Below are 22,103 nucleotides of genomic sequence, written 5' to 3'. Positions count from 1 at the left end.
TGTTGTCTTAAACCACTATGTTTATGTATGCAACTTGTTAGGCAGCAACAGATTACTTTTAGCATGTCTGAGAGGAAAGGAATTGCAAATTCATGTAATAATCTTTGGGAAACTTCTATATGCTAGACAGCAGGTACACAGTAATGGACAGAACAAAGAGCTGCGCTTGTTAACCTTATGGTCTGCTAATAAAATATCCAACAATAATTATACAAATCATTATTTAAGTTGTGCTACGTTCAATGAAGGGACTGTGTAATGTGCAGGGAGGCCATAAAATAAAGGTACCCAGTCTAAGCTTGGCGGTAATGACTTCGCTCAAGAAATGATATTTCATCATATGAAAAACCTGGGTAGGAGGGTGACAATGGTATATGAGAGGAAAAATAGAAAAATCTCTTTATAGACAGGAAAAGCATATGGAAAGAACTTGGGGCTTGAAACTAGTGAGACAAAGACTTTTATATGTGGTGGGGCATGGTGGCTTATGCCTGTAATCTGAGCACTTTGAGAGGCCAAGGCAGGAGGATCATCTGAGACCAGGAGTTGGAGACCAGCCTGGCCAACATGGTGAAACCCCATCTGTACTAAAAATACAAAAATTAGCCAGGCATGGTGGCAGGCATTTGTAATCCCAGCTACTTGGGAGGCTGGGGCAGAAGAATCACTTGAACTTGAGAGGCAGAGGTTGCAGTGAGTCGAAATTGTGCCACTTCACTCCAGACTGGAAAACAGAGTGAGACTTCATCTCAAAAAAAAAAAAAAAAAAGACTTTTACAGATTGATACTCTTATGTATCAATGAATGTTGAGATTATTAACTAAATGCAAAGAAAAGATGTTTAGGAAATTTACTCTTTTTTTTTTTTTTTTTTGAGACAGAGTCTTGCTCTGTTGCCTAGGCTGGAGTGCAGTGGCGCGATCTCGGCTCACTGCAAGCTCTGCCTCCCGGGTTCACGCCATTCTCCTGCCTCAGTCTCCCGAGTAGCTGGGATTACAGGCGCCCACCACCACGCCTGGCTAATTTTTTGTATTTTTAGTAGAGAAGGGGTTTCACCGTGTTAGCCAGGATGGTCTTGATCTCCTGACCTCGTGATCCGCCCGCCTCGGCCTCCCAAAGTGCTGGGATTACCGGCGTGAGCCACCGCGCCCTGCCAGAGCAATTACTCTTATGGAGAAAACACAAATTTTAGGAGACCAGTTAGGAAACAGAGAGATGATGGTGATTTCATCTCAGGTGGCTATGATGGTGATAGAGAATGAAAGACAATACAATACGCTGTAGAATGCAATCAGATGTACCACTACGACTATAAAATTATAAAATATCTCAATTTTCCAACGGCACAATCATTTACTAAATATACATTTTTGTTTAATCAAGCAGAAGTACTTAATGCTGAGTTGCTATATGTAAGAATTTTCTTTATATAATGGGAAATAATGCATGAGACAGAAAAGTTATAAAAGATTAATTCTACTTTGCTACAGATTTCACTAGTATACTTCTCTAGAAAAATGATCATACTAACTTATGTTGAAGGCTTTGATTTCTGTCTAAAACTTCAGTTAATTATATTTATATTTATATTTATATACTCATCCTTTACTTCTGTTTTAATTTCTAGCATGACCACAACAATGGACACGGATTGAAATACTAATGTTTTTCTAATCATGTGAGGAAGAGGAAAGGATGCCGTGTATAATAGCAGAGTTATTACTCTTATTTCCTCAACATTTTGTTCCAAAAGTTCAACGTTCAGTTTATCTGTGATGTAAAATAATATAATGCCAGACATATTAAAAAGTAAAATTTGTCAATGGGAGTTGAAGGAAAATCACCTTCTACTTCAATATCATAGATTTCAGAAGGTAATTTAGCCTAATTACTTGAAAAATAATTTTGTTTTCAACCTAACTTTGTACAAAGAAAAATATTTCATATTAAAAAATGTTGCATATTATTCAGTTATTTAAAAATATTGTAGTCAAATGATATGATTTCTGGACTACGTCTTTATTAATGAGACTATGTAGAAGAATTTTTGAAATCCTATTAGACAGTTGCAAGAGTCACTTAGAGTAAAATTTATCCTGATATGGTACTTTACTTTTCATCTTATACTGTACCTCAAATAGATAAAGAACAATTATAAATTTTCTCTAGATAGAGCCTATGTTATGAAGATCAACATATGAAAAATTATATACTATAAAATCATGTCTCATAAAGGATTTTAGAAGATAATAAGCATTCATGCCTCTCCAGAATGAAATGAAATTATTTCAAATCTCTCCAGACTATGAAATTATTAATTTTCCTAATGTACATACTTTTTTTTACTGTAGCAGGTTTTGTAGACGTATCATATTTATGTGAGCCCTTTTATTATTCTAAGGGGCAGTACTGAGAAATTTGACTGCATTTTGAATTTGATACCACCTTCAAATTCAGACTCTCTGATTCTTTTAATAAAATCACATCGTGTTTTGCCAAATGCTTGTGCTTTCCCAGGAGTCTAGTTCCCTGTCTTCATTTAATGATTATTGGGCGTAATTGTTCAGGTTTCACTGATTAGCGTCTGTCACCTTGACAGCCGTTTTAACCTTATTCTGATAAAGGGCAAACACTGTCTCATCATCTTTGGGTTATTACACTTGGTTCTTACTCAGTAATTATTGACTCTGTACCTCCAACTCAGATTTAAATAAAAGGCCACTTATACCATATTAGACAATCCATGCTTTAATTTTATGAAGGTCATGCTATGTCAGGAGCTGTAAGTCGTCAACCTATACTCCAAATATCTGTTCAAGGTTAGCATTAAACGGACCCCCAGAAACATATAGTAGAAATACCATAAAGCTGTGTATGAAAAATTTAGAATGTATTTACTATTACATTAAACAATATTGACAATAAAACTACTTAAAATTGTATTTGGAGGAGTGTTCTAACCATCACAGCTTAGGGGACATAGAAATTTCGTAAATGAACATTTATTGATCATCTACTGAACAAAAAAATAGTGTTCTAGAAACAAGAACCAAAGATAATGAATGATTTTACCCACCTTTCTGCAGTACCTAGGGAGTTTCCTTTAAACAAAAACAAAAATAAAACACTGTAATAGGAATATGTGTGAACACATTTTTATAAATTAGTGATGCTGAACACCGTATTTTATCGAGCACCTCAGACAAAAGACTTAGGCAATGTTTTCCATAGGAAAATTTAATCCTGTAACACTGCCAAAAACAGTTATGAAGTCAGTCAAATAATATCTTCTTCCCCAAAGCTTGGCAGGAAATTTGTGCTGTTCCAAAAGAGAAAGTGCTGCTATCAAGACATCTGCCTTTGTCATTTACAGACAAGTTTACTACTGAGAATTGTTTCACAGTGGAACTCTGAAGTGAATAATAACTAATAGAGGAAAGAGAAAAAATACCACTTTTTCCTAGGGCTGAGTTACCACTGAATTACTGTTTCTTATTTTGACTAATTAATCGGTTACTATTTCCACTTATTATTGTCTTCATTTTCCTTACAACATGAAGCAATAGCTATTTTGTTTCCTTTTTACAGTGAAGGAAACTGAGGATCATAAGATTTCAGAAATTTACCCAGGTAGTAAGAGGTGAAGCCAAAATTAAACTTGGGTTTATCTGGTGATTAACAATCTAAAATTAGCGGAACTATTATTTTTAAAAATCATGTATCTCATAAGTTATCTTTCTTAAGAAAAAAAAATTATTAACCTAACTTGTAAGAATTGAATGGAGTACGTTCTTTTAACTATGTGTTCCAAGGTACGGACTTCTGGCTCACTTTAGTTATCAGAGCATTTAAAAGACAGGGATAACTCAAACATTTTGAGCTCTATGGAAAACATATACAGGGATATTTTTGTCCTAATGGTGCCAGAAATTTAAATCAATTGTATAGTCTTTAAAAGTTTTTGTGTAAAAACTGTACATTTGTAGTTAGTATGTAACAACTATTTACAATTATAAGATATTATGTAAAACAAAGGCTAGTCATAGATTACTACGATTCAATATGAGGGCATAATATATGATATATGTGAAACCACAAATCAATGGGGAAAATGAGAGCTGCTTTATAGACGTTGTTGGGAAAACACATTTACTATCTGAAGAGACAGATGAAACACTGGATTTCTACCTTAAATTGTTTCTTAATTTTTATTTTTATTTCAATAGTTTGGGGGTACAGGTGGTTTTTGGTTACATGGATAAGTTCTTTAGTGGTGTTTTCTGAAATTTTAGTGCACCTGTCACCCAAGCAGTGTACACTGTACTCAATATGTGGTCTTTTATCCCTCACCCCACTCCCAACCTTTCCCCCAAGCCTCCAAAGTCCATTATGTCATTCTTATGCCCTTGCATCCTCTACCTTACTTTTTACAAAGATAAATGGTTAAAAAGACTAAAGACCAAAATATAAAATGTCAAACTCTAAATCTAATAGCAAGAAATATAAGAGACTAGTTGATATGGTTTGGCTGTGTCCCCACCCAAATCTCATCTTGAACTGTAGCTCCAATAATTCCCATGTTTCATGGGGAAAACCTGGTGGGAGGTAATTGAATTATGGGAGAAGGTTTTTTCCACGCTGTTCTCATAACAGTGAGTACGTCTCATGAGATCTGATGGTTTAATAAAGGAGAGTTCCCCTGCACACACTCTCTTGCCTGCCGTCATGTGCGATGTGACTTTGCTCCTCCTTTGCCTTCTGCCATGATTGTGAGGCCTCCCCAGCCATGTGGAACTGTGAGTCAATTAAACCTCTTTCCTTAATAAATTACCCAGTCTTGGGTATGTCTTTATTAGTAGTGTGAGAACACACTGTACACCAGTGCCAGAAGGAACTTCTAAACTTGACATGAACAGCACCATCTATAATGTGAAAATGAGATGGATTTGATTAGATCAAAGTTAAATAAATTTGTTGAAAAAAGGACACTGTGAATAAGCATAGGAGTCAGGAAACAGATTGATAGATGTTATATACAACCCACAAGAAATTAACATCCTTTGACTCTACCTTCAAAATAGGCCCAGAAACCCACCACTTCTCACCAGCTCCACTGCCAAAATCAACTTCAAGCCATTATCATCTCACCTGATGCTGCTGCCATAGTTTCTTGACCAGCCTCCCTGCATCCACATTTGTCCATCTACTGTCTGTTTTCAACACAGTAGCTGGAATATATTTTTAAAATTATAAGCCAGGACATGTCATTCCTCTGCATGACAATTGTCACTTGTGTCCAATATCACTCAGAGTAAAAGCCATATTTCTTCTTTGACTAGATCTCCTAATACCATTACCTTTCCTCTAGTCTTCCTCTTCCTTAAACACCTACATTGTGTTCCCACCTTAAGTTTGGCTTACTTCTTCCTGGAATATGTTCCTCCAGATATCTTCATGGGTAATATCCCTGGCATCTCCAAGTCTTATTTAAAAGTCATCTCCTCACAGAGTCTCATCCTAATCACCCCATTTATTCATGTAACCCATCTTCTCCTAATTTCCTTATCTTGTTCTACTTTTCCTCTTTTTCTTAGCACCTGTTTACTTATCACCTTCTAACACACTATTTCATTATCACCTTTATAACTCACATGTTTATTGTTTCCTAGCCCCACCGTTTATCCACCCAAACTCCTAACCCACAAAATAGAATGTAAGTTTCATATTAACATAATTTGTCTCTTGTTTCCCAATATATTCTCAGTACATAAAACAATGCCTACAACATGGTAAGTGCTCAATAAAAATTTATTTAAAAAATGAATCAATGCATGAACTAAAAAATAAAATGATAAGATATTTCTGAAAATCAACAAAATGGAAAGACATAAAACTCTGTAGAAATGTGGGCATGCATGTGAATACATCTTTTAAGAGTAAATTTGAAAGATTAACAAAGACAAGAAGAGATATACAGGTTCACTAGAACAATACAAATTAAAGTTATTATGAAAAATTCTATGTAAGAGATTAGAAAAATTCAAAAGTTGGATAATACCATAATTTGATGATATGCTGATACTAGTAACCCTCTTCATGTACTATTAAGGGGCATAAACTGGTATTGTCACTTTGGAATGTACTCTGGCAGTTCTTCACTAAGTAAGATATGTTCAGGGATCCCTTAGCTTGATATTCATCCCAGAGGAAGTATATATGAAAATATTTATCATAGTATTTTTTGAGCCAGCAGGACATTGGAAGTGACCTAGTTATACATGACTAAAGAGGTAGATAAATAAAATATACAGTTATACAACATGGAAACCTATGAATTAGTTAGAAATGAATTAGATGTACATCAAACAAGTAGTGAAGTTATAAAAATGAATGCTGAAAAATATGAAGAAAGAACATACCTAAAATGCAATTTTAGTATATGCAAATTAACAACTCAACTCTGCATATTTTTAAAGGGCATGCATATACTCAAGAATGTAGACCAGCCACATTGTAGTGGTTGTTTCTTTGGGAGAGAAGAATGGACATGATGATCAAATCAACATGCATTTCCAACAGAACAAGAGCAGCATAGGCTTCCGGGCTTACTACAGGGTTATTTGCAGCTTCTGTTGCTTCTATTAGTTCCCTTCTTCTTTAAGTTTTTGATGTCCTTCCAACACCTTTGGAATCAAGTCTCTGTATCATATCTCTTGTAAGAAATATCTAAATTGGTTTCTCTTTGCCTGACCATTTGCTAACTCATGTAATACTTGATGACCTTTGCTTTTGATAGCTGAAGGCTATGATTAACTCAATCTTCTAAAGCTGAGAGAAAAAGAAAAATAAAGAAAAATGGAAAAGATAGACACATCAGGTACAGTTAGTGAATAGAAAACGATGTTGATTTAAGAGTAAATCAAAATATATTCATAAATCAGAATATTTTTAAATATCTCTTCACCCAAATTTTCAGTTTGCTAAAATAAACAAATATAACTACATCAAAATAAAAGCTTTCTGCAGGGAAAAATATACAATCAACAAAATGAAAAGGTAACCTATGGACTAGGAAATAATATAAAAATATTTGCAAACCAGATATCTGATAAGTGGTTAATATCCAAAATGTACAAAGAACTCTTATAATTCAATAGCAGAAAAACAAATAACCTGATTAAAAACTGGCAAAGAATCTAAACAGACATTTATCTAAAGAAGACATAAAAATGGGTAACAGGTCTTTTCTGCATCTATTGAGATAATCATGTGGTTTTTGTCTTTGGTTCTGTTTATATGCTGGATTACATTTATTGATTTGCGTATATTGAACCAGCCTTGCATCCCAGGGATGAAGCCCACTTGATCATGGTGGATAAGCTTTTTGATGTGCTGCTGGATTCTGTTTGCCAGTATTTTATTGAGGATTTTTGCATCAATGTTCATCAAGGATATTGGTCTAAAATTCTCTTTTTTTGTTGTGTCTCTGCCAGGCTTTGGTATCAGGATGATGCTGGCCTCATAAAATGAGTTAGGGAGGATTCCCTCTTTTTCTATTGATTGGAATAGTTTCAGAAGGAATGGTACCAGCTCCTCCTTGTACCTCTGGTAGAATTCGTCTGTGAACCCATCTGGTCCTGTACTTTTTTTGGTTGGTAAGCTATTGATTATTGCCACAATTTCAGCTCCTGTTATTGGTCTATTCAGAGATTCAACTTCTTCCTGGTTTAGTCTTGGGAGGGTGTATGTGTTGAGGAATTTATCCATTTCTTCTAGATTTTCTAGTTTATTTGCATAGAGGTGTTTGTAGTATTCTCTGATGGTAGTTTGTATTTCTGTGGGATCGGTGGTGATAAAGGCCTTTGACAAAATTCAACAACCCTTCATGCTAAAAACTCTCAATAAATTAGGTATTGATGGGACGTATCTCAAAATAATAAGAGCTATTTATGACAAACCCACAGCCAATATCATACTGAATGGGCAAAAACTGGGAGCATTCCCTTTGAAAACTGGCACAAGACAGGGATGCCCTCTCTCACCACTTCTATTCAACATAGTGTTGGAAGTTCTGGCCAGGGCAATTAGGCAGGAGAAGGAAATCAAGGGTATTCAAGTAGGAAAAGAGGAAGTCAAATTGTCCCTGTTTGCAGATGACATGATAGTATATCTAGAAAACCCCATTGTCTCAGCCCAAAATCTCCTTAAGCTGATAAGCAACTTCAACAAAGTCTCAGGATACAAAATCAATGTACAAAAATCACAAGCATTCTTATACATCAATAACAGACAAACAGAGAGCCAAATCATGAGTGAACTCTCATTCACAATTGCTTCAAAGAGAATCAAATACCTAGGAATCCAACTTACAAGGGATGTGAAGGACCTCTTCAAGGAGAACTACAAACCACTGCTCAAGGAAAGAAAAGAGGATACAAACAAATGGAAGAACATTCCATGCTCATTGGTAGGAAGAATCAATATAATGAAAATGGCCATCCTTCCCAAGGTAATTTACAGATTCAATGCCATCCCCATCAAGTTACCAATGACTTTCTTCACAGAATTGGAAAAAACTACTTTAAAGTTCATATGGAACCAAAAAAGAGCCCGCATCGCCAAGTCAATCCTAAGCCAAAAGAACAAAGCTGGAGGCATCACACTACCTGACTTCAAACTATACTACAAGGCTACAGTAACCAAAACAGCATGGTACTGGTACCAAAACAGAGATATAGATCAATGGAACAGAACAGAGCCGTCAGAAATAATGCCACATATCTACAACTATCTGATCTTTGACAAACCTGAGAAAAACAAGAAATGGGGAAAGGATTCCCTATTTAATAAATAGTGCTGGGAAAACTGGCTAGCCATATGTAGAAAGCTGAAACTGGATCCCTTCCTTACACCTTATACAAAAATCAATTCAAGATGGATTAAAGACTTAAATGTTAGACCTAAAACCATAAAAACCCTAGAAGAAAACCTAGGCATTACCATTCAGGACATAGGCATGGGCAAGGACTTTATGTCTAAAACACCAAAAGCAATGGCAACAAAAGCCAAAATTGACAAATGGGATCTAATTAAACTCAAGAGCTTCTGCACAGCAAAGGAAACTACCATCAGAGTGAACAGGCAACCTACAAAATGGGAGAAAATTTTTGCAACCTACTCATCTGACAAAGGGCTAATATCCAGAATCTACAATGAACTCCAACAAATTTACAAGAAAAAAACAAACAACCCCATCAAAAAGTGGGCGAAGGACATGAACAGACACTTCTCAAAAGAAGACATTTATGCAGCCAAAAAACACATGAAAAAATGCTCACCATCACTGGCCATCAGAGAAATGCAAATCAAAACCACAATGAGATACCATCTCACACCAGTTAGAATGGCAATCATTCAAAAGTCAGGAAACAACAGGTGCTGGAGAGGATGTGGAGAAATAGGAACACTTTTCCACTGTTGGTGGGACTGTAAACTAGTTCAACCCTTGTGGAAGTCAGTGTGGCGATTCCTCAGGGATGTAGAACTAGAAATTCCATTTGACCCAGCCATCCCATTACTGGGTATATACCCAAAGGACTATAAATCATGCTGCTATAAAGACACATGCACACGTATGTTTATTGCAGCATTATTCACAATAGCAAAGACTTGGAACCAACCCAAATGTCCAACAATGATAGACTGGATTAAGAAAATGTGCCACATATACACCATGGAATACTATGCAGCCATAAAAAATGATGAGTTCATGTCCTTTGTAGGGACATGGATGAAATTGGAAATCATCATTCTCAGTAAACTATCGCAAGAACAAAAAACCAAACACCGCATATTCTCACTCATAGGTGGGAATTGAACAATGAGAACACATGGTCACAGGAAGGGGAACATCACACTTCGGGGACTGTTGTGGGGTGGGGGGAGGGGAGAGGGATAGCATTGGGAGATATACCTAATGCTAGATGACGAGTTGGTGGGTGCAGCGCACCAGCATGGCACATGTGTACATATGTAACTTACCTGCACGTTGCGCACATGTACCATAGAGCCTAAAGTATAATAATAATAATAATAATAATAATAATAAAAGAAAAAAATGGGTAACAGTTATAGAAAAAGGTGTTTAACATCACTAATTATCAGGGAAATGCAAATTAAAACCACTAAATCACCTAAGACCAGTAAGGATGGCTTTAAAAATAAAAAATAATAATAACAAATATTGGGGAAGCTATGGAGATTAGGGACCCTTGGATATTTTCAGTGGGAATGTCATTGGTACAGTCATTGTGAAAAAATATACTGAGTTTTGTGAAGAAAATTGAAAATAAAAATTCCATATGATTCAGAAATCCTTTTTCTGGGTATATACCCAAAGGAGATGAAATCACCACCTTATAAAAATAACTACACTTCCATGTTTATTTCATCACTATTCACAACCATCAAGATATAGAAGAAAACTAAATACCTATTGGTAGACGAATGGATAAAGAATGTGTGGTATATCTCCACAATGAAATATTATTCCTCCCCTAAAAAAGGAGATCCTCCCATTTGCCACAACATGAGTGTACCTGTAGTACATTAAGCTAAGTAAAATAAGTCACACACAGAAAGAAAAATATTGCATGATCTCAGTTATACGTGGAATATGTATATGTATATATGAATTCAAATACACAGAGATACAGAATGAAACAGTGGTTACCATGGGTGGAGGTGGGAGAAAAGGAAATAAGGAGATGTAAGTCGCAGGATACAAAATAGCAGACAAGTAAAATGAACAAGTTTAGAGATCTAATTTACATGAGGACTAAAGTTATTGAAGTTGTATTGTATTACATGTTTCTGTTAAATTAGATTTTAGCTGCTTTGTCACAGAAAAAGTAACTACGTGAGATGATATGTTAATCTGCTTTACTATGGTAACCATTTTGCTGTCTATATGTATCCCATAACCTCATGTTATGAACCTCAAATATACACAATATAATTTATTTTTTAAGAAATTTGCATTTGTCAATAGTTTATTATATCTATCTGTCTATCTATCTATCTATCTATCTATCTATCTGTCTGTCTATCTACCATCTATGTATCAATCATCTGGAGTGAAAGAGAAAGGTATATAATAGGTCAGGGAAATGACTGTGGAATATTGTAACAACAGTGGAAGAAGGCAGGCTGCCCCCAGGAAGGGAGTATAATTTGGGGTGAATCAGTTCCTTTACCCAAGGGAAATTCCTGGAAAGTGGATCCGCTGTCAGGTCTCAGCAGCCAACACTCCTGGCAACTGGGGAATGAGTAACTCAGTCCTGAAGAAGGAGTCAGAGCAGCACAATGTGGTGGCCACTAAGATGCCAAATTTCTGTCACACAATCCATTACACCACGCCGTACCCCCTCCCTGACTGCGTGTGCCAATGCTCAGAATGGGTATGCAGCTAGAACAAAAACTGGAAGAGCAACCCTTCATCCTCCTTCCTTCCTTTATCTCCTTAACCATATGTTAAGGTGGAAATGTGTTTCTTTTGGTGGCACTTAAGATGGTTACAACCATACTCCAATCTTTAATTCTCTTGTTCATCTATTTATTTGATGCAATTTTATTGTCTTATTACTATGTATTTAGTAGTTTAAAAAAACTTCATTTTACCCTTAAGTTCAAAGAAAGCATTATTCAGCAAATATTTTTCCAGTTTTCTTTATCTAAATATGTATCTTGATATCAAGATAAAATAAATGCCATATGATGACAGCTTCATGACAGAATTCCAAGAGCTTCCAAGAGGAAATAAAATGCTAGCTACAAAGTATCTTTTTTTCTTCACATGTAGTTTGTCTTGCAAGCACAGAGGAGAGAGCTATCTTTCAGAAAGCAATTTGTCAGCAGGGAAGCCAAAATCTTTCCATCTCTTTTCAATAAATATGAATTACACTCTTATTCAATGGAATTTTTAAGCTCATTAAAAAAGCAAACTCTTCTTATTGGAGAATCATAAAAGGAGGATTCAAACTTCAGTTAGACTAATATTTACAGCCTACTCCATATATCAAAGTATTTGAAATGCATGTTAATATCTCTTGACTTTCAAGGTATTTTATGTACCTAGTAGTATAAAGATTTAATATTTTGGAGTGAGGTAGTCCTATGTTCAATCTTAATTGGATGATGTTGAGTAAATTACTTAATTTTCTCAATTCTCAGTTTTCTCCTCCATAAAAGCAGGGTAAGTATGACAATCAGTGACATGGAAAGAAATAGACTGATCAAAACAAAGATTTGTTTGTTTGCAATCTAAGGAAAATGAATTTAAGTATCTGGAACAATTATTTATATAAATTTCTTAAATAAATATAGGATTAATAACAGCCATTGCTTTAGAATTAGGGAGTCATCAAGCCTTCTGTGTTTAAGTCTACTAATCTTTGAAATCCCTGGTTTGCAAAGCAGCTACCTGGAGGGCACATGAATCAGAGACATCAGTGCCTTGTGACATTGTCATTCTATGACTGTTTTGCACCACAGTGTTTCTTACCAATGATCAACCGCAAGGACAAAAGATCCTATAAAATTAATTCTTCTTATAGTAAAAGGACTAAGTGTCCACGGACACGGATCTGGACACAGAGAGGGTCTATCCAATACTGACAATTCTCCCAGAATTTGGTCCCTAGGCTGAGCTCTGTGGAGTAATGGACATCCCTAGAGTATTCATTGAAAAGAAGCACAAGTACAGATTTTCCTAGATTGAGCTTGGGTTTGAGAAAGCTCATTGTCCATCTTCAAAGTAAAACAGTGGCTCATCCAGGAGCTAGTTATATGATGTCATCACAGATCAGACAATATCACTGAGTGGTCAGTTAAGAACGACCTTTATTTTCTTTTCCTTCCCTTCCTTCCCTTCCATCCTTCCTTCCTTCCTTTCTTTCTTTCTCTCGTTTCTTCTTTCTTTCTTTCTCTTTTCTTCCTTTCTTTTTCTTCTTTCTCTCTCCTTTCTTTCTTTCTTTCTCTTTCTTTCTTCTTTCTTTCTCTTTCTTTCTATTGTAATAATGTGTGGCACAAAAAAGCAATAGAAGTAATACATTTGTTCATTATCACTAGAAAACTAAACTGTTGCAACTATATTTACTCTCTAGAATTACAGAACATGTCATGCTGACTACAGAGGAAATGATTATATACAATCCATCACTGTTTCTATTATATGGTTCATTAATTGCCCAAATGCTAGATAACTTCATGGTGTGTGTGTGTGTGTGTGTGTGTGTATATGTGTGTATGAAGATATCATCAATGTAGTTTCCTCAAATGATCATTTCCTAAACTTTGTTTTAGTATGTTTACCATTCATGTCATTATTTAAAAATTACCCGTAGTCAGTAAGATAAAGATTCTATAATTTCAAGAAAATCTTATTTATTTATTTATTTATTTTTAAGGCGAGTCAAATGAAACAGTGGGAGAAAATCTAACTAAAATATAGTTTTATTTAAATTTCACCAGACTATTTTAGTGGGGGAGGGCAGGAGTGCAAGGGAAAGGGAGTTGAAAAGCACGGTTCCCCACATTCCAGGGATACTGTATCAATGCTGTTATACCTGATATTAACACATTTGCTGTTTTTGAAGCAGTTTTAAACTTATGAGGTCATTGTTCACTGAGCTGGAGGTCTTGACACTATGCACATTAATTGTCTAAAAAGGTAAAGCTCAGTGTGAACTAGAGTAGTTGAAGAAACTAAGAAAGAGGTAGAACTTGAACTGGGTTTATGATGGATGAGTAGAATTAAGTGTAAGAAGAATAAAAGTCAAGAAATATCTCTAGAAAGAAAAGCATACTCAAAGTCATGGGGTTATAACTTTGTACATATTGCTTAACTTCTCTGTTATAGATTGGTTTCCACTGAGAGCAGACTCCTAGAATGAGACTAGATAGAGCACAGGACATTTGTTAGGGAATGCCCTCGGAATCAATACTCGCAGAAAGGCAAGGAAGGAAGTAGGAATTCTCAGGGAAAGAAGATGAGCTTATGCATTCCAAATGATAAACCCAGCCAAACATATAGGGTGCTTGAACCATCAGAGCTGTCCTAAGTTGAGAGAAAGAGGGTAATATTTTATACACCTATTATGCTCAATCATTGGATGCCATTGTCCTATGAAAGGAGATATGACTTTAGACAAGAAATATTTTTTCGTCTAAGATGGTCTCCAAAGCAGGCTGATATCTGAGAGCCACTTTTTTTTAGCAGCTTCATTCACATGCAATTTACTACTTTAATCATTCAGTTCAGTGACTTTCGTTCACAGAGTTGTGCAATAATCACCACTGTCTAATTTTAGACTATCTCATCAGTCCCCAACAAAACCCCATAACCATCAGTAATCACCCCCCCATTTTTTCTTCCTACCCCAGCTTCTGGCAATCACTGATATACTTTCTGTATATTAATTTGCCTAATCTGGATTTTTCATGTTAATTGAATAACGCAATATGTGTCTTTTTTTACTAGATTATTTTCACTCAGCCCAAATATTTTGAGCTCTATCCACATTGTATTATAAATCCATATTTTTTCCTGTTTATGGCTGAATAATATTCCATTGTAGAAGCATACCACAATTTGTTTGTCCATACCTCGCTTGCTGGATATATAAGTTGTTTTTATTTTTTAGTTAGTATTGACAATGCTGCTATGAACATTTGTGTAAAAGCTTTGTGCAGACATGTGATTTTATTTGTCTTTGATATATACCAGTAAGTGGAACTGCTAGGTCATATGAAAACTTTGTGTTTACCATTTTAAGGAACTACAAAACTGTTTTTCAAATTGCAACATTTTTTATTCCTCCTAGCAATAAAGGAGGGCTCAATCTATTTTTGAATAATATTCTTTAAATTTTCCTTCTAACATAAAGAAGACTTAAATACAACATTGTAATTTTAAGGCACTTAAGCACATAATGGAACTAGTAACATTATATATTGTGTTTTCAAGGCAAAAAATTAAAAATTAGTGAAAATGTGTCATCAAGATATGATACTGGTGATTATTTTATCACAGAAAATTGGTAAATATTTTCAAAATTGATTTTCAAGTGAACATTTGGTATTGAAAAGTTACCAGCAAATTATACTGATGTAAATGTAGCATTTTATAAAGATAAACTTGAAACAAAGTGGAAGCTGAATCCAGTCCCCCTTTAAAACAACGGAGGATTGATTGATTGATTGATTTTTTACTCTGTAAGTAATGATAACAGTTCTTTCACAATACTTTGTACTGAGGAAAAAATAATGCTAGTGACATTGAGGGGCAGAGAGAAACAGAACAGGATTCTGACCGATGATGCATTTTTATACTTTCCTGGCAAATGGAACAGACGCCCAACATGGCTGACACATGAAAAGCAGTTTACCTGAGATTCCGAATACAGTGGTCAAGTCAGCCACACCCTGTTCCAAAGAGTGTTGTTGCCTGGCCTTTTTTGCCAGCTGATCATATTGTGCTTTGATTGCCAGATCCCTGAATCTTATAAAACTCAGTAGAAAGAAATGCTTGTAACAAAGACAACATTCTAAGGTACAAAACTGCAGGGAAGAAGGTAAAAAAGAAGGGACTTTAATGAGATGAGGCAAAATAATAAAGATGCCAAAGACAGAAAAGGTCAAATGTACTAAAGTTAACTGAAGCAGCAGTCATCGTAAAGAAAAAGCCTTTCATATTTTCAGGTTTCAGTCAGCAATTCTGAAATAGCACGCTTGGCATTGATGTGTCCATACTGCAAAATGTGCCAAATATGGAAAGGATTTTTCTTCTGCCCATTCATATCATTGTGACATTCCAAATTGTCATTTGAAAAAACAGTCTTTTAATCTTTATGAAAGAGAATGGTTATGAACTTCTATTTACTTGATGATGAATATTTGGATCCAACATAGGGCTTGTTTTTATTTATTAAAGCCCTTTAAAATTAAATTTTCAGTTATAAGTAATTTTTTAGAGAGGGTTTTGGAATAACTTGGCTTGATTAAACCGGAAACTATTTCCTGAAAACTATCAGAAAAATTTAATAACTAGAGTTATATTAAATGTTGGGTGAGTTTTAGACAGTGTGATCAAATCAAGAGCACCGATTTCATTTAAAAACATCATAACACATTCTTATCTCCCTTGCAATAGGCTCAGATAAGTCATTATTTTAAGAACGTTCACATGAAAATACATAACTCCACATCTGTAAATTTTGTTGGCCATGATTTATATATTCCTTTTCATCAGCATTGCTGGAAGTACATTGTGTTTAAACGACTTAATAGGCCTGCTGAATAGATTCAGCATTTGCGCATATTGTAAACCGGTACTCTTTTTGGTCTATGGGGCAGCATTATTACATGTCATTCTTTTTTCTTTTTCTGATTGGTCATGCTCCTCTTCTTTCATTTAGACGCAGAGACAATGCCATTTCTTCATTTACCTCTGTACAATCATGCTGTCAGACTCTTCATTTGTAGTGAAGCATCGTTTTGAAAATAACCTTCCTCCTGTTTTAATTTAATACTAATACTACTAATAAGAATAGCTATTGTTTTCAGCACTGAAAACATCCCAAGTATGCATCAAAAAGCATACATACATTATTCTTCACAATACCCCCAGCTGATAAATGCAGAAAGACCAGAGCAGCTAGCTATTTTTAACAATAATAGAGAACTTATAAGATATAAGGGGAACATTTGTATGCGAGTCCATTTTATGTTGAGACAACTTATTTCTTTCTTTTACATTATCCTGGTTCAGTCAAAGCAATTGATTTCAAACAAATAAGACGATAAACTTTCAGGCAGCCCTCTCTAAAATGTCCTCAAACTACAGTATAAATGGAGGCCAATAGACTAAGTGACTAAAAATTTTAAGGTTATAAATCAAGTTATAAATTTATAAATCAAGAAGGCTTTTGACAATCTTATAGTCAACTTTCACATCTTCCCCATCTCTCCCTTCTTGTGGCTACTCCCCTGCCATAAGTAGCCTCCTATAGATGCACAGGGACTCCCTGACTTCAGTTTGATCTCCATCATTCCCTTTCTTACAAGTAATGACACTTTGGCCCATCTCGTGGTTAGGGGTCCTAGCATAGTCAGCCCTTGGCTGTAAAGACATGTGAGAACAGCCTGTACCTTCCCTGAACATAGGCTTGGAGGCATTTGATAGGAATTCTGGAGTTCTCCATGCTTGGGTGCTTGGAGTGGTACAGACGGGATTGTGTTGCAACCGAGTGGATGCAACCCTTTGGCTCTTGTAAACTCCTCCTCCTATTAGTAGTGGCATAGCTTGAGAAAAACCAGAGCAGGGTCTTTGAATGAATGGACCCCAGAGAGTGTTACCTCTTCCTCGGCTCTCAGGGTTGTGTAAGAAATCGCCCAATTCTGGGACATGTTTTTAGAAATAATTCCATATTTCTGAACCCCTAAAATCCCTTAATTCAATCCATGCTTGGGCCTGTTCTAATCTAAGCAATGCATTCATAAGGATTTTCACCTTCAATCAATAACAAAAAACATTCATCCTGTAATTGATGCATTTTATTTATTTTATATTTCTTGAAATAATAGTGAAACAAAATTATGGAAGAGTTTTCACCACAATGAAGGAAGTTTGAGAAAGCTAAATTATGCACCTAATTGAGGTGGTTATTGGTGATATTAAAATTTTAAGAAGACCCAATAAAACTTGGTTTATTTTCTAATTCTCTTTATGGCTGAAAATATATATACATAAACCTAAAACCAAACCAATGCAAACAAACTTTCAGGATTCCTTGATTTTTAGAGTAAGCTGAAATCGATGGAAGACAGAGGAGTGATAAATTCTTAAAACAAGATGCTAATATTACATTCTCCTCAGGTATAGAAGGTGAGAGCCAGGCACACCTAACACATATGTCAACAGTGAAGCAATTCAGATTTTTCTATCCCTACAGCAGTTCGGAGACAATGATATATGAAAATGTATTGACTCTAAAGAAGAAATTAATTAAAAATGAGAAATTCATAAACGTGGAGGTTGAAGAATTCTCCAGGGTCACTGCCTTCCTGCAAAATAAAGTTTCTGTGGGTTCTCTTTCTGAGTGATACTCCCTCTCTGCCAACTGAGTGTGACTGAAATGAATGTCCCAGACAGCTTTGTGGCTTGAATTTTCTTCACTACCTGTTCACGTAATCAGTCAGAAAACAATGTGAACGCCATTGCCTATGTCAATTAAATTAGGTCAAAAGTGTAACAGCAGTGGAAAAAAAAAGATCAGACAGTTAGGCAAAAGCCCAAGACACTAGAGCACCTTATGTTATGAGCAAACAATTCACTACACAATTTCTAAAGAGAGTAAGCTCACAAACTGTTAAATACTGTTTTCCTTTGGGTAAAATTTTAATTAAAAAAGCAGCATGGATGCAGATTTCAGATCGTCACTATTCAAATAGCTGAGAAAGCTGTTTGAATTTCAAAAACTCACAGTATATCATTTAAAAAATATTTTTTGCATGTATTTAAATATGATTTTATCAAAGTTTGCAAGATCACAGTAGAACAATGGAAATCCAGGATAAGGTTAATCCTTGTGTGATACTGTGAGGAGTTTTAGAGGTTTTGTCGCCTTAGGTTTTGGTGAATCTAATAATTTCCTGAGAAAATTATAATGATAATTAAGTAATTTCAGAATTGCTTTAAAATAACCTGTTCAAATGTCGTGTTTCTTTGTATAGCAATTACTGAGTAAAAAAAGAATGATAATAAATCAAATAGTTTCAAGCAGATGTTAAGAACTAGCTAAATATATAACTGATATTAGGAAAAGGAAACAAAAGCTAAAAGCAAAATAAGGTAAGCAAAATTGACTAATTGAAATGCTTTCTTTGTTGCAGATATTATATACTATGGCATTATTTATTTTTGAAAAGGGGAGTTAGAAATTGGCTCTTGTTCAATGATAAATAAACTTCTAGAGAATTTTTTAAAATAAGAAACTTCATAAGTCCTTAGATTTCACTTATATAATTCTACTTTGTTTTAATTTTGCATAGTTTATTTTAGACTTCTATACTATTTCTAGAAATAAACCATATACTGGTTGATAAACATAAGCTTTATTTTTCTACTTCCAGAAGTTTTACTCTTATGCCCAGAGCAAAATTTATCATTTCAAAAATTATAGTACATAAGCATTGAATTCAGTGTATATATTATAGAGCTTTCCTTGTTATTCCTTTGGTATTGCTGCTAACAAAAGCATTTTCTACAATGGAAAGTGTAGGTAGTCAAGAATTTATTTATATGAATTATACACATACATAAAGTAGGCATACAGATTTATGTTTTGTGTGACCCTTTTAACTCTCTGTACTCGCTGTTAAGTTGTATATTTTTCCATGGGAGCACGTAACTCATGAGAAAACGAGTAACATTGAAAACTCAGTTAAGTCTCAAAAATAGGCATTAGTTCTCAGACATGACTCTCCTTTTGGGAAATCAAAGATTTTATTGCTGGATAAATTAATGTTTCAAATGTATGAATACAGATGCTGTTTGCAAATTTGTCACAATCTGTCTCCCAGCAGAAGAATTTATACTGTATACAGTAATAGAAAACAGAAAACTGCATATTTCACTAAATTGCAGCTGTGTGTGGAAGATTTATGTGATTATTTTTTGTCAGTGAAACATGTAGTGAAATACTCATGTATTTCACTAGAGTATTGTAAATGGGCTTCATATATTTATTTTTAAACTTATTCTACATTTATTTCACAAAATATATAATGCACTTATTGCATTAAAAAGAACCATATTAAATCTGTTCAGAGTAATTTCTTTATTTCAAAAGCCAGTTTACATTTTAAATATTGAACAGGATTTTAACATTCAACTTTAGAAGAGTAACACATATGCTTTTCCATCCAAAAGTTTTCTTAGACCTTGAAACTGTGCCAACATCCAAAAAAATCAACTGTAAATATATACAATCAGCCATGAACTTTATTATTATTAGCAACTAAACTTAAGCATAACAGGCCTACAACAAGTATTATATATAGAGAGAATTATCTAATTGATCATGTCATTGTGTGTACACACATGTGCATATGTGAAACTCTCAAACTATTTTGTGTAAATTGCTTACATCTTGTGTTATTAATGTGTGGAAAAAGCTTAATATTATAAAATATGTCTCATGGTGCTGGGACAATTTAAAAATCTTCCTTTTGTTTATATTCTGAGCTGGAGAGAGGAGTAGTCTTTTTTCAAAGAAGTTTGGAAAACAGTCTTCTTCCAATTTCTCATAATACTAAACTATATATAAAACACAAACCTATGATGCCATAATACCCTAGAGTAAAGGAACATTACAGTTAAAGAATGTCTACAAAGTAATTCTAGAGTTTCTTTTTTTAATTGGCCAGAATTTGTATGTTAAATCAAATTGAAGCCAAGGATTCAAACGATTATTAATTTGTAGTTTGAGAGGAAACTTTCTGGAAAAGCTGGAAGAATAAATTGAGTCATAATTATTTCTTGCTCCACTATCTAACAAAATAAATTAAAAATATTAGTAAAGAGAGAGAAAAAAACACCAGCATCCAGAATTGAGGAATGCTGCAATTCCACACGATGAAGCATCAAAGGAAACAGCAAAAGAAATAGATGATTCTTGTTTTTAAAGGCAAGGCTCAGCTTTCAGCCTAATCCCCATTCTCTAGAACAGGGTATAGAGAGTCAACATCCTGAGAGATTTCATTAATGCCCCTAATTTAGAAAGAAGTACATAATTAGAGTTTCTCATCTTTATTTTCTTCTGTAATCTTGAGGGAGGAGGGAAGAACCAGATAGGAGAAGGGACTCATGAAACAGGCGATGTGGCCAACCTAGTTTTACACTCACTATCAAATGCATAAGGTAGAGAATATAACAATAAAGTGATTAAAAAACAATAATTCATAATTTAAAATATCTGCTTATGGAAATAAGATACTAGTCATAAAAGTGTAATGAATCATATCAGATGTTTAACATAATATCAAAAGAAGAAGAATCCCAGGCCTACAAAACAGGCTCTGATGAAGTCTGTTAAAAAAAAAAGTAGCTTAGGTAGAGAAATTGGTCTCAGAAAGATGTAAGACAACAACATAGAGTCTGTTAAATGTATCTTCTCAGTTTAATATGCAAGAATACAACTATAGGAAAATGCGAAGAAAAAGATAAAGCAAAATTAGCAAAATAAGATGAAGATTTAAAAAGGAAGATGAAGAGGAGGAAAAGGGAGAAAGACAGAAGAAAAGAATGGAAAGAAAATATAGTAAGAAAAGTGACATTGTCAAGATGACAGAATAGGAAGAACTGGAACCTTCCATTTCACTACAAATACACTGATTCAATAATTATTTGCGGACATATTCCCTTTGTGAAAAATCCAGAAACAAATTGTGCAAATTGAAAGGCTCAACTTGTACCTGAGCCACTTTTTGTAGCCAGAAAAGAGCCCTTCTTAGAATCCTGGGGTTCTTCTTTCTTTTCTGATATTTTATTAAATATCTGATATGATTCATTCTACTGGTGTGGCTTGTATCTTATTTCCATAAGAGAATACTTACAATTGTGAATGTGAAACCACATTCATCAAAGCCAGTGGACAGATCCGTCACACATTCACACTGGACTCCTTACCCTCAGCACAGGCCACACAATCAAGAAGAGACCCCCAGGTCAATGCTTATCTCAGGGCTAGGAAAAAGTTTGTCTATGTGTTTAACATCCAACTTTTCTTTGTGGGTTTTCCAGAGAACTGACTTCTGTACTGCCAAGCTTGCAGCCCTGATAGGGTTAGAACAATCTAGCCACTTGGGGGATAAGCAAAGACAGAAAGTTGTCCTAGAAGTCATCATAGCTCTTCTCCTTATCTCAGCACAGAGGAAACAGAGAAAATGTTCTCAGCTCCCAGCTTCTCCTTCAGAGGGAAATAGTTGATCAATGAATCCAATGCCACATTTTGGAGGGCTACCCCAGAACTAGTTTTTGTCTT

This window comes from Pongo abelii, chromosome 14 (assembly GCF_028885655.2).
Source record: "Pongo abelii isolate AG06213 chromosome 14, NHGRI_mPonAbe1-v2.0_pri, whole genome shotgun sequence".
NCBI classification, from domain to species: domain Eukaryota; kingdom Metazoa; phylum Chordata; class Mammalia; order Primates; family Hominidae; genus Pongo; species Pongo abelii.
The sequence above is the reverse complement of the archived record's forward strand: the minus strand, read 5'-3'. Positions refer to the sequence as shown.